This window comes from Ochotona princeps, chromosome 20 (genome assembly GCF_030435755.1).
Source record: "Ochotona princeps isolate mOchPri1 chromosome 20, mOchPri1.hap1, whole genome shotgun sequence".
Classification (NCBI taxonomy): domain Eukaryota; kingdom Metazoa; phylum Chordata; class Mammalia; order Lagomorpha; family Ochotonidae; genus Ochotona; species Ochotona princeps.
Genome location: NC_080851.1, coordinates 5,394,106 through 5,406,141, shown reverse-complemented (window position 1 = coordinate 5,406,141; position 12,036 = coordinate 5,394,106).

Here is a 12,036-nt window from a genome sequence, read left to right as displayed (position 1 = left end):
GAAAGCCAAGTCTACACTCCTGTTCGCTACTGTGTGAAACCCATGCTTGTTGCACTAGATCAAAATAGCAGAAATTCTTAATGCCTTCTGTCAAATATCCTCCTGAAGCTGTTGGGCTACATGACTTTTACATCTTCCAGGGCGCCTCTTTCTGCCTTTCCATTCCTTCATCTCTACCTTTGCACTGTGTCCTTTTTGTTTTTTTCTCTCTTTGGATCTCATTTCCCCATACTTTCCTGGCCTTTTTCTACACAAGATTTCAGAGTAATTTTTCTGCATCACACTTAGGTAATATCATTACAGGAGAAAATTGCCTTCTCGAAGGTAAATAAATCTCTCATCAGCATCTAGAATCAAAGACTGACATAGCTTTCTGGGATTCAGATGTAACTATATCATAGCTACTCGGGCAAGATAGACTGACGTGGTGCTAATATGTCTCTTTCTGAAAAGGGTGCTCAGAATGTTTCTTATCCTCTCCTAAGTGGTAAAATCCCACGACCTGGTAAACCTGAAAGAAATGTTGCAACCTTCGCAAAGCCTTCTTGAGATGTACAGACGAAATCCTTTTCTAAGTGCCCAGAACACTTTTCAACGATGCTAATTATAACATCTGGCAGTTTAGCTATTTTCCATTTTCTTATACTCATCTGATATGTGTATACACCACCTACTCATGGAAACTTCGCTATTTCGCTATGTGCCTATTATAAACCAGAGTGCCACGCTTTACAAGAGTGGTCACAAAAACCAGTGAAAGAAATTTAAAACTCAGCAGACTAAAATAGAACTTGGGCACTGAATTCAGTGCTTTTGGTGTCCCCAGAAAAGCTGGATACCAACTTCGGGATTCCCTCCCCACATAGTATGATACCTACTCTGACTCAGAGGCCGCATTCGGTGTCTGACTGTAGCCATCCTTGTGGTTTATTCTTCTTTGAATATACTTGAAATGCAGTTATCAATGGAAATGTTTTCATTCGTTTTTCCATACAGGTGCTTTCCACAGGAGGAGACCTAGATGACTCAAGTAGTGGAAACATTTACTCTCATCTGACTATTTTTTGTCCGGAAGAGGAGTGAGCAGCCTCTATTCCATGCTTGTTGCTGAATCAGGGAGGGGAGAGGCGAGGGAACCACTGGCACAGCTGGGCCAGGGGCGGAGGTGTCTGCCCACATCTCAGCCTGCTCCTAAGAGGCAAATGAGGAGGACACTTCTGAAACCACCCAGTTAGACTGTTTCCCCATAAGCACACAGTGGGTGTTCAAAAGACTGCATGCAGAACAGCATTAAGAATATGTCCTTTTTAGTATAATATTATTAACACAATGAAAATCATTTAACTTGTTCTCCAGAAGTGTATGTTGAATACTTTTGCATTTATGAAACGTGAATCCTAGGCACAAAGGTGAAAAATCTATTATGCCATGTTATACAAAAAATAGCACTGATCACATTTAAAAGGACCAACAAAAGTACATTTAGTAGAAACTACAGATTGTAAGTCAATCCCACAAGTACCAACATTCATAAATGAATTGGACCGTGGAATGCATTTTGTTTATATATTTCAAGATGGCAGGCATGAAAAGAGGCTGGGTGAGATACCCCAACGCTTTTTTTTACAAGCAGAATATATGAATAAGGTGGACATTATGTACGATGTTAAAAATAGAACCTCCGAGAAAAAAATGGAGAATTACTTTTCTTTGATGTATTCTGGATGGTTGTATGTGAACATGGCCTATGGTACCTGTATTTAATTCATGATTATCATTCTGCAATGGGCATTGTGCCTGGGAACTGAGAGATAATTAAAAAACACTGAATGAAAAATATTAGAACCAATAAATGAATTCAATACAGTTTTAGAACCAAAAACAACAGTCCTATTCTAAAACATTAAAATATAAAATGCTTAGAAACAAATTCAATGAAGCAGGTAAAAATATTTAAACATTTAAAGGTCCAAAATATTGACATAAGCAATTGAATGTGGCACATGTAAATTGAAAGACACACCATATTCCTTGATATATATACATATACACACACATACATACATATATATATATATACACACTCTCCAAAGCCATGTACAGATTAAATTTAACTTCTATAAAAATTGTAAGTTTTCCATGAAGGAGAAAATCCTAAAATTATTTAAAACCATGAAGGTTTCAAAGAGTCAAAATGATTTAAAAGAAACTAGAACTTATTTATTTATTTGAAAGGCAGAGTGACAGAGTCACAGACAGGGTCAGAAACAGAGACAGAGAGAGGTGAAGGCAGGGAGCACTCTTCTGCCTGTTGGTTCACTTTCCCAATGGCTGCAACGACTGGGGTTGACCAGGAATAACCAGGAGCCTAGAACTCCACTAGTACCTCCTACGAGGGTGACAGAGTTTCGAGTTCTTGTCCTGTCCTCCTGTGCTTTCCAGGGAGCACTAACAGGAAGCTGGATAGGAAGAACAGTTAGATCTTATACAGGTGCCCATCTGTGATGACAGCATCACAGGTGATGGTTTAAAATGCTGTACCACAATGAAAGCCTTTAAAAAACAAAGAGACAGAGATCTTCTATCTGCTGGGTTCCTTCCCAAATATCTTTGACCAATGGTCTATGGCCATACTGAAGCCAAGAGTCGTGAGCCACATAGAGGTCGCTGGAACGGGAGGCAGGGACTCAAGTACTCTGACCTCAGCAGTGGGTGAAATAAAAAGTGCAGCTGGGATTCAAACCCAGACATTTCTAGTTCAGATGCAGGCATTCCAAGGGGTGCCTTAAACACTGCGTCAAATGACTACCAAATGACCTCAGTCAGTGAAATCTTGAGCAAAAAGAATAAAACTGGAGATACCATACTACTTGCTCTAAAAATACACTACAAAGACACAGTACTGAAAACAGATAATTCTGGAATAAAAACAAGCATTTAGATCAATGAAAGAGAGTAGAGGGTCAGGAAATAAAATCACAAGTTTTTAGTCAGGTGATTCTTCATTAGTATTTCGAAAAATACTCCAGAGGAAAAACAGTCTGAATGGTAAATTATGTGGGACAAGTCCATAGTCATGTGCAACAGAATGGAAATTCAGCTCAAAATAATACTTACCAGTCATGGAGCTGAGTGCTTGACTTGAGTTCATAAATTAAAAGAAATGGATTATAGAAGTGATTTCATCTATGTCCAACTCTACTTTAAATGCTGATACTAGAACATTGTCCATGTTAAGATTTTATAGTACATTTTCCAGAAGAATTGATTCACATCTGATTCTTCCCTTTTGTTTATTATTGTATGTGAGATTGGTGAAATAAAAATGTACAGGTTAAAGGACTTAGGCTCAGAAAAATACAATTTTATGCAAAAGGAAATAGAGTTAAACCCAAGCTCCTAATAGTATACTTACCTGGTCCATGCAGTTAATACCAGTTCATAACAATGAAAAACATTTTCACATATAACAAACAAGTGTTTAAGATCATTCTTCTAGGATAGTTTAGAGTGTACATTTACATTTTCTTCTAATAAAAGTAAATTGTGGCTCGTCAACAGAAACAGAATCAACTATTACTGGGATATGTGCCCATCATAGCCTGTGGTATATGCATTGTTTTTCAGTTATCAACTAACTTATTTACTTATGTTTATGAAATTGTGAATGAAGGTTGGATGCTAAGGACTTCATTATTTAAATTAAAAAGTGGAATTAGATGTATTAGAGTAATTTCTAAGAAATCAGGTTGCTACTACCAAAAGGAAAAAAAACTTCAAGCTTCCAGAAATTCTTAGAATGATAACAAGGTACTTCAAAATCAATACTCTTTTGCAGAATCAGTAAATAGTATTTCCCGTGACCATCCTCATTGTTTCCAATGTATTATCAGTCTAAACACACACATTAATTTTCCTATGTCATTGATTTCATAAGTTCTTGATATTTGTTTGGTGGTAAGATCTTACTAAAATTATCACTATATACCATATGGGTAGGCTGTAAAACATTTTGTCATTAAAATCCAGATACTGGAGTTGAGAAACTCTAAGTTTTAATTTATTCCATTTTAATGAAGTAACTGTCCTTAACCAGTGTAATCTAATCTATTTCCTTCGTTGTCTTTATGTAGTAGAGATAGAAAACATATGGTTATGGTCGGATATTCATTATCTGCTCATTTAAAATTACGTGATTCAGATTTTCAAAAAATATTTTGGTGAGATAATGTCAAGTTAACCCTGGAAAATTCTGAAGCTTTTCAAGCTTCCTAGAAGTACTACTGGCTTACCTACATAATTCTTTTATCTCACCTGGAAGACGCTAGCATTTACAACACTGCACCAAATCCTGTATTGAACACAAGCTCAGGTTTAGTACAACTCAACACATGTCAAACACAAATAATTAAAACTACAGTACCCTCCCCAAGAAATACATTAAAATTTTTGTATTTCTAAAAGGACTCATTAAAACCAGATGACTAGTTTGGCTCCATGAAGTACTTGGCTAAAACATATTCCCTCCAAATCCATACTGTCTTACTTGCTCACGTCACAGAATCACTGACTCACCAACCTGAAGGGTCCTCCAAAGTTTATCTCACTTCTTTCCAAGCAGAATTTTATTTATAATATCCTGCAGAGCCCATCGAACCTCTCCAGAGATTTGCAGGCAAGACTATCCTGAGACACCCTGTAGTATTAAAATGTATATTTTTGTCAGTGGTTAAAGCATGAAAAGAATCCTCATTATTTTATTTCGCTAAAGCCCCCTCAATAAAATTGTAGCCCACTCATGTCTAGCCTCAGAGCAGCAGAATGGCATGGTGCCATAGCAGCTGCGTCTTTGACTTACACCCTGCACTGCCCTATGCCTGCCAGGCAGGCAGTACAGAGGCCGTGCTCTTCAAGCTACACATGCTGCGTGACACACTGGTAAGAGTCAAGTGATGCTCAAAATAATTTGTAGCACGTCTCATTAGAGGTGAGATCTTGTGGTCGTGAGTGACTTTTTTATAACTGAGGTATTTACTTAGCCACTCAGAGAAAGAAGAATGGAAGGAAATTAATGTAAGTTTGTTAAAGAACATTAACTTAAGAAGCATACATTATGTTGTATTTCAAGCCCCCTCAACATAAGCATCTTAACAAGCTAGTAGGAAATAACCTCAAGCAATTTATGAATCAAGTACTGAAAACCAGCCAGTTGTATTGAAATTCACCTCATCATCTGAGATAAATTAACAAGCGATTTTGAAGCTCATGGGGATTCATAAGTTAGCAAATAATGCTAAAGCCTACACAGCTGACGCAAGCTACATCTCTCTTTTGGATAGCAATAGGCTCTGAAATCATCATTGCACAGCCTTTCTAACAGTCAGCATCAGGTCAGCATAAGCAAGCAGTTGAAAGGAGTCCAGTAGGAAAATCCCGTGTATGACACATCGCAGCCAACTCGGATAATGTGACGGCAATGACAGCCTTTTGAAGTCCGGGTAAATATTGAGTCACAGTGTCTGCTCTTCCCCCTGTTTGTGCCAGTGGCAGTCTGCTTGTGGAACACAGGATGCCACCGATTTTAATTCATTAAAAACACAGGGCAGGATGACTCCTTTCATCATTTCAGCTGAGAAAATGGAAAAAACAACAAAACAAAGGTGTTTGATCCTCACTATGCCATTAGGAAAATATGACGTCTTTAATGTATTCAAGTATTTTTACCTGATGAATTGGTTTACTTCTTTCTTAAGAATTGGTAAAAATTCCATTTGTTTTCCTATCATTAAGCACAGCATCCCCTATTAACGTAATATTTAGTCATAAAATATAAAAATATATATATATTTACAGTAACAAAACAGATTTCTTTTTGGATTGTGTAAAAGCTGTATGTTTAGTTTTATAACAGCATGAGAACATATACAACTTTTTCCTGGGCATTTTACATGCTATATATTATGAACTGCTGTTAAATGTCCACAAAAAACCACAAATCTTTCTCTCTGACATTCAAACCGCCTTCCATGTGCAACATGAAATTCCATTCATTCAATGTAAACACCTATTTTGATTATATCAAGTAATCATGGATTTAATGTCTGTATTGATTTTAATATCTGCTTATTGTTCTCTAACTGAATGGCCTTCACAATTATGGCTGATTCTATTTCACAATGTGTTCTTTATTCATTAGAGAGGTAGAGAGAGAGAGAGAAATGGACAGAGACCCACACAGATGAGAGTTATCACCCAGTGGGAAAAACACAAATGTTTGTGCTAGACAAGGCTGAAACGCCGAATTCAGGACCCAGGACCCAATCTGGGTGTTCCACGTGGATGTTAGGAACACGGCTTAGCCCAGGGTATGCATTAACAGGCTGGCTCAAGTTAGACACTGCACTATAGAATGTCAATGCTTTAGCAACTCGGCTAACAGCCCACCCAGTGACACGCATTTTAAAGTGTGACCGCTGAAAAATTCCTCTTTTTCTTAAACACTTGTATTATTCCATTGTGAATATGACTTTCGAAATATGGATGACAAACTGCCAGAATACTGTAGGCTGAACCCAACTCACAGCATTAGGATTGCTGTGTGGGATGTTACCATGCAAAGGGTTAAGCTGTGGCTTGGGATGTGAGAATCCCTTATCAGAGTGTCTGGGGTGGAGAGCCACCCCACCTTTAACCTAGCTTCTTATTATTGCACATGGAAAACAGCAGACGATGGCTTAATTACCTGGACCTTCACCACTTGTGTGCCTCCTGGCTTTTGTCCAACCCAACCTTGGCTCTTGGGGGCACAGGCTAAGGCATTACTGACTCTCCAGTCTCCATTTATTTCTGGGTGAGTCATTTGGTTTCACTGTTAGTAAGATTTCCCCATGTAGAAATAACTATAAGGAATATGTATATGCAAGGTTCTGCAGAGTTAGTAGCAAGGTTTAAGGAACGTGTAGAAAGGCCTTCTTCTTTCCCATATTGTTACATGATCAATTGCAGAGAAGGGGTAAGTTCTCATTGCTATGCCCATGACTGGAGTCAAAGCAATATATAATCTGAAAAGCCACACCTACATTCCTGGTTCTAGAAACAAAAATAAGGTGGGCACACAAGCTACACTGGTTCCACCAGAACCACATGCAGATTCCCAAAACAAGCGCTGCTAATTTATAAAATGTAAAGAGATAAAGTGTCAACATTACATACAGCTCATTTCACTCTCATTGCCCAGTTAACATACCTTTGTCCAAGTCAGAGAATAGTAACACCTAACACAATTATTTGTTACAATAAACATGTACTCATCCTTCCCCCAGTGAACTCAAAGACGCTATTGAGACACCCTGTACCAAGGCCAGCACCTCTAGCTAAAGTGTTTGCCTCTTAATAAAATCCAGATGTGAATCCTTCCAACACCACAGCCAAATCCTAATTATAAATGTAACTATTCCCATCTTACCCAACAGACAATACTAAGCAAAAGAGAAGCAGCCTCAAAAGTGCTCCCATGGAAAAGCCAACAGAATGTATTCTGAGCTCTTTCTTCTCGGCTCGTCCACGGATCTGCACTGTGATAACCAGAGTACCGGAGAGCACACTGTGCACAAGGCCTTGCAATGCAAACATAGAGAACATCCCAAGACTGGTGCTGCAGGGCCCCGAGGATACAGATGCAGGACTTGCATGTGCGGGTTTCTTGCTAGCACAGCCCTGGTAAATGCTTAGTGATTTCCTGGTTGAGTCATTAAGGGTATTTCTATTCACTCCTAATCAAAGAAGCAATCTTAATATGCATGCACGCTTCTTGAGTTAGAACCTTCCCTGGCATTCGCAGTCTTTCAACAGCACTGGGGATTCTGGCCGTTTCCCTAGTACCTGATTAATGATGACGCTGCTTAGTTCCACCTTATGTCAGCATGAAACCATAGGAAAAGATGTGAAAAACAAAAACATCTCACCTGCTTCCATACCTTTAAGCTGGATGCCAGAACCTTGGCGGGATATGAGTAGCCAAAGATTCAGGGTCCTGTCACTCACACTTACTGCTCTTTCTTCCATCTGTTTGCAGACATCATAAGTAATAGTTCGTTTTTATGAGTGAGTGAATTAAAAAACTTCCAGTGATTTTGAATACGAAACTGGCTTGCTTCCTAAACTAGAGCCATTACTAAATCATTTCTTTAAAGTTTAAAAAAAAGGCAATGAAAGAAAATTTTAAGGAAGTGATGGAAGCTCATAATGAAGCAAAATTCATATCATTCCAAAAACATAAGAGGGGAAGGAATTCTCCATCCCTGACTCCCAAATTATAGTTTCTTGAGTAAAAACAGTATCTGAAGTTCAAATGGCCCCTGCACATAACAGAGTAGGTGTATCATTCTAGGTGAAATAAGACAATTATAAAAACACAGAAGCTGTAGGATTCAACTTCTAGGAGATAACTAAAATAGTCAGATTCATAAAAACAGGAATGTAGAACCGTGGCTACCAGCAGCTGAGGTGGGAAAAAGAGTTGTTGTTTAACAAGCGGAGAACTTCAGATTTGCAAGATGAAAAATTTCTGGAGAAACATCACAAAATTGTGACTATTGCAATGTGTACCTAAGATGATTAGGGGTTGGCATGATGACATAGCATGCTGATATTCTACCAGGCAGCACAGGCATCCCACATGGGCACTGGCTCATGTCCAGTCCATTCAACTTCTGATCCAGCTCTGGGAAGAAGCAGAGGACGGTCCAAGTTCTTGGATCCCCGCACCCATGTGGGAGTCCAGCTAAAGCTCCTGGTCTCCAGCTTTGGACCAGCTCAGCTCTGGTCACTGCTCCTCTTTGGGGGAGTGAATCAGCAAATGGAAGATTCATTCATTCTGTCTCCTTCTCTCCCTCTCTCTTTCCCTCCCTGTCTCCCTCCCCCTTCCCTCTTTCTCTATAAAAACATCTGCCTTTCAAATAAAAAAAAATTTAGTAAATCTTGAAAAGAATGGCCAAGACAATAATTTTTTACATACTGTGGTTTTTGCCAAATAAAGCAAGATAGCATGCTAGATCTAAACAGACCTAATTTTTCCATCATTGCTCTATACCTTGCTTTATTCCTTTAGCAATGTGTTTTGAGATTTACCCACATGAGCAGTGTAACATCAAATTTTTAAAAACAATTGAGTAGTCTTAGCTCTCTTCTAGCGGATAGTGACTTCTAAATATTTTGTTACCCTGCAACGCAGAAAACCCCAACAGAAACCTTTTTTTTTTTCTGTCAAAATGGAACATTTGTATTTTACTGAAACTAAGCTATTTCACTTTTAGGAGCACAGACTATAGACAGCTGCTCGTGTATGAGGAAATTGCACGCACACTGCTGCACACCTTGTCATGTTCTGCTTCTAGATGGAAGAAACATGTGGGGGAAAAACATATGAAGTGGAAATGAAGAAACGAGAGACCTCCTCCTACATCCCACTGCAGAGTAACATCCTTAAGGGATGTCACGCTGTGTTACCTTTGAATTCACAATCTTTCCTTGGCAAGATAGGCATTTTCTATATCTTAATCTGGTAAGATATTTCCTTCAATCACAAAAGCAGAGAATTGTGGCTATGTTCAACTTAGAAATACTAGGTTGGTGAATCTTCTGTTTTGGCATGTAAAAACACAATATAAAGTTACAATCCCAGGATTCCATTTAATTGGAACATACATACACACAATCAAGCTATTCCTTAGTGCACTTCAGTTCCATCGGTCCTTGTCTTTAATAAAATGGTAAAATTCCTATTAATGACTTCAAGAGATATGACTCTAAACTCCTCTAGGCAGGCCGGATCTTTCAGAGCAGTAGCAACTGACCCAAGACGCCAGTTTGCAAGGCTGTGTTCTTCCAAGTCTCCGTGTGTCTCTGTTATCCAGGCGCAGGTGCACACAGCTGAAATGCAGCAATAACGTCATGGCTGATGCTGGTGATAATTATTTTATTTTTGTCTTCACCAAAAGACAAATAGAAAATAATTATAGCATCAAAAATTATTATAAAGCATTTTACTAAAAATACAAGAGTAGTAGTACAAAGAGTCACCCGTTTTTTAAATGTCGGTATCAGAGACTGTGTTTGACTTTTACATGCATTATCTATAAACACATTGGAAGAAGAGCCTTTCAGGATAGAGTCCAGATACTTAAACCAGATTATTAGAATGCAGAGCTGAGGCAGCTCCAGAGTGCTGTGGGAACGCGGCAGGATCTCCCTGCTTCAGAGGTCTCCCACCACTACATCGGGTTGTATTAGAAAACAACATTCTGTACTTGCTAATTCTATGGTTTTCAGTGATATCTAGTGTTAAAATAAACTTTTTATGGCTTTTTATGCTAATAACAGAAATTCCATCAACCAATGTCCACTTCTGCCATTTATTCAATAAGCAAATATATGATGAGAAACCTTTGAAAGATTTAAAGCATATGTATAATTCTAATTTAGTTGAAAATTTACATTAGATATAATATGATCCAATCTCCGGTCACAGAGATCATGTAAAGTTGAACTTTGAGTCAAGCTTGTTTGCTTACCAAATTTGGGATATGTAAGTGGTATGTAGCTCCCCTAAGTATAGAGAACACAAAGGGTCCTCCCCACATCTGAGTCTGGGCAACACTTCATTTGACCCAACACAAATATAACATAGCTTCTCCATTCTATATTTGTGGGGCAGGTGTTGACCATATAATAATAACTTTACTGCAGTAACGTCAACTGCAGAGTATAGGCCATGAGCAGTATTGGTAAATGCAGTCGGTTCCTGGGGAAATAAAGAATGCATGTTTATTTCTGTTTTCCAAATAGGAGGAGAGGTTACAGCACATGGCAATTACCTTGAGGCTTTTGCTTCACCAAAGGTGGCTTCCAATTTCATGACCACAGCTTGGGAACAAGCCATCTGCTAGAGCCAGCCTCGGGGGCCCACCTGCCAGTCAGGGCACAGCAGCCTGCCCTGGCTGTGGGCTGATTCATAGTTTCAGGCTACAGCTTTGAGAGAGTAAACCAGCACTGGGGTTGAGGCCAGGGCCCAAGAACAGTCTCTTCAGGACAAAAGCTGATAGTATTGGGCTCTCAGCCGTGCCCCTTAGCTAGATGAACAAAACAAACTGCTTTCCAAAATGGAACTTGTAACTTCAGCGTGATTAACTCAGGCTTTTTACTCATGGTAGTTCAGCTATATAAATAATAAATATTTATTGTTTGTGCAATATGAGAAATTTGTGGTGGTGATATTTTAGGAACTATAGTATATAATACTAACTAAATATTTGTTATAGACCAATTAATTAGCATTAAGCAAACTTATTTCACGGGATTCTCTTTCCATACATGTTCTAATCATTCCTTTGCAGTTTTCTAAAGAATTTCTACATACAGAACTTGCTAGGTTCTACTTTTTTAAAGATTTATTTATTCACTTATTTCAAAAGCAGAGTGATAAAGAGGAGGAAAAAAGAGGTTGCATGTGTGTGTGTGTGAGAGAGAGAAATAGAGAGACTTTCCATTCTCTGATTCACTTCCTAAATGGCCCCAAAAGCCAGGTCCAGACCAGTCAGAAGCCAAGAGACAACTGTTTGCAAAAACTCAAAACTTGGGCCATCATCCATTGTTTTACCAGGTAGGCATATTAGCAGGAAACCAGAGCTCACACATGGCAACCAACTCCAGTAGAATTCAGAGAGTCTTCTACATTTATTTATCCAAAGTACTGAGTAACACACATGATGTGTGTGTAAAGTGTGACAACTCTTCTACGTTGCATATGTAAGAGGGAAGAATAAGCAAAATAAGCTTGCTGTAATTGAGTCATATGAAAGGGATATTTTGGATTGAAAAGGGAAAAACAATTCTGACATCCTCAAGGGATTACTTCCTGTAGAAAATTGCATAGACAAACCAAACTATTGTTTAGGTGACTTTAACTTGATTTCTCTTTGGGGATTTCTACTCAATAATTGTTTTCCTGTTTTGATACAGTTCAGTACAGTTACTCAA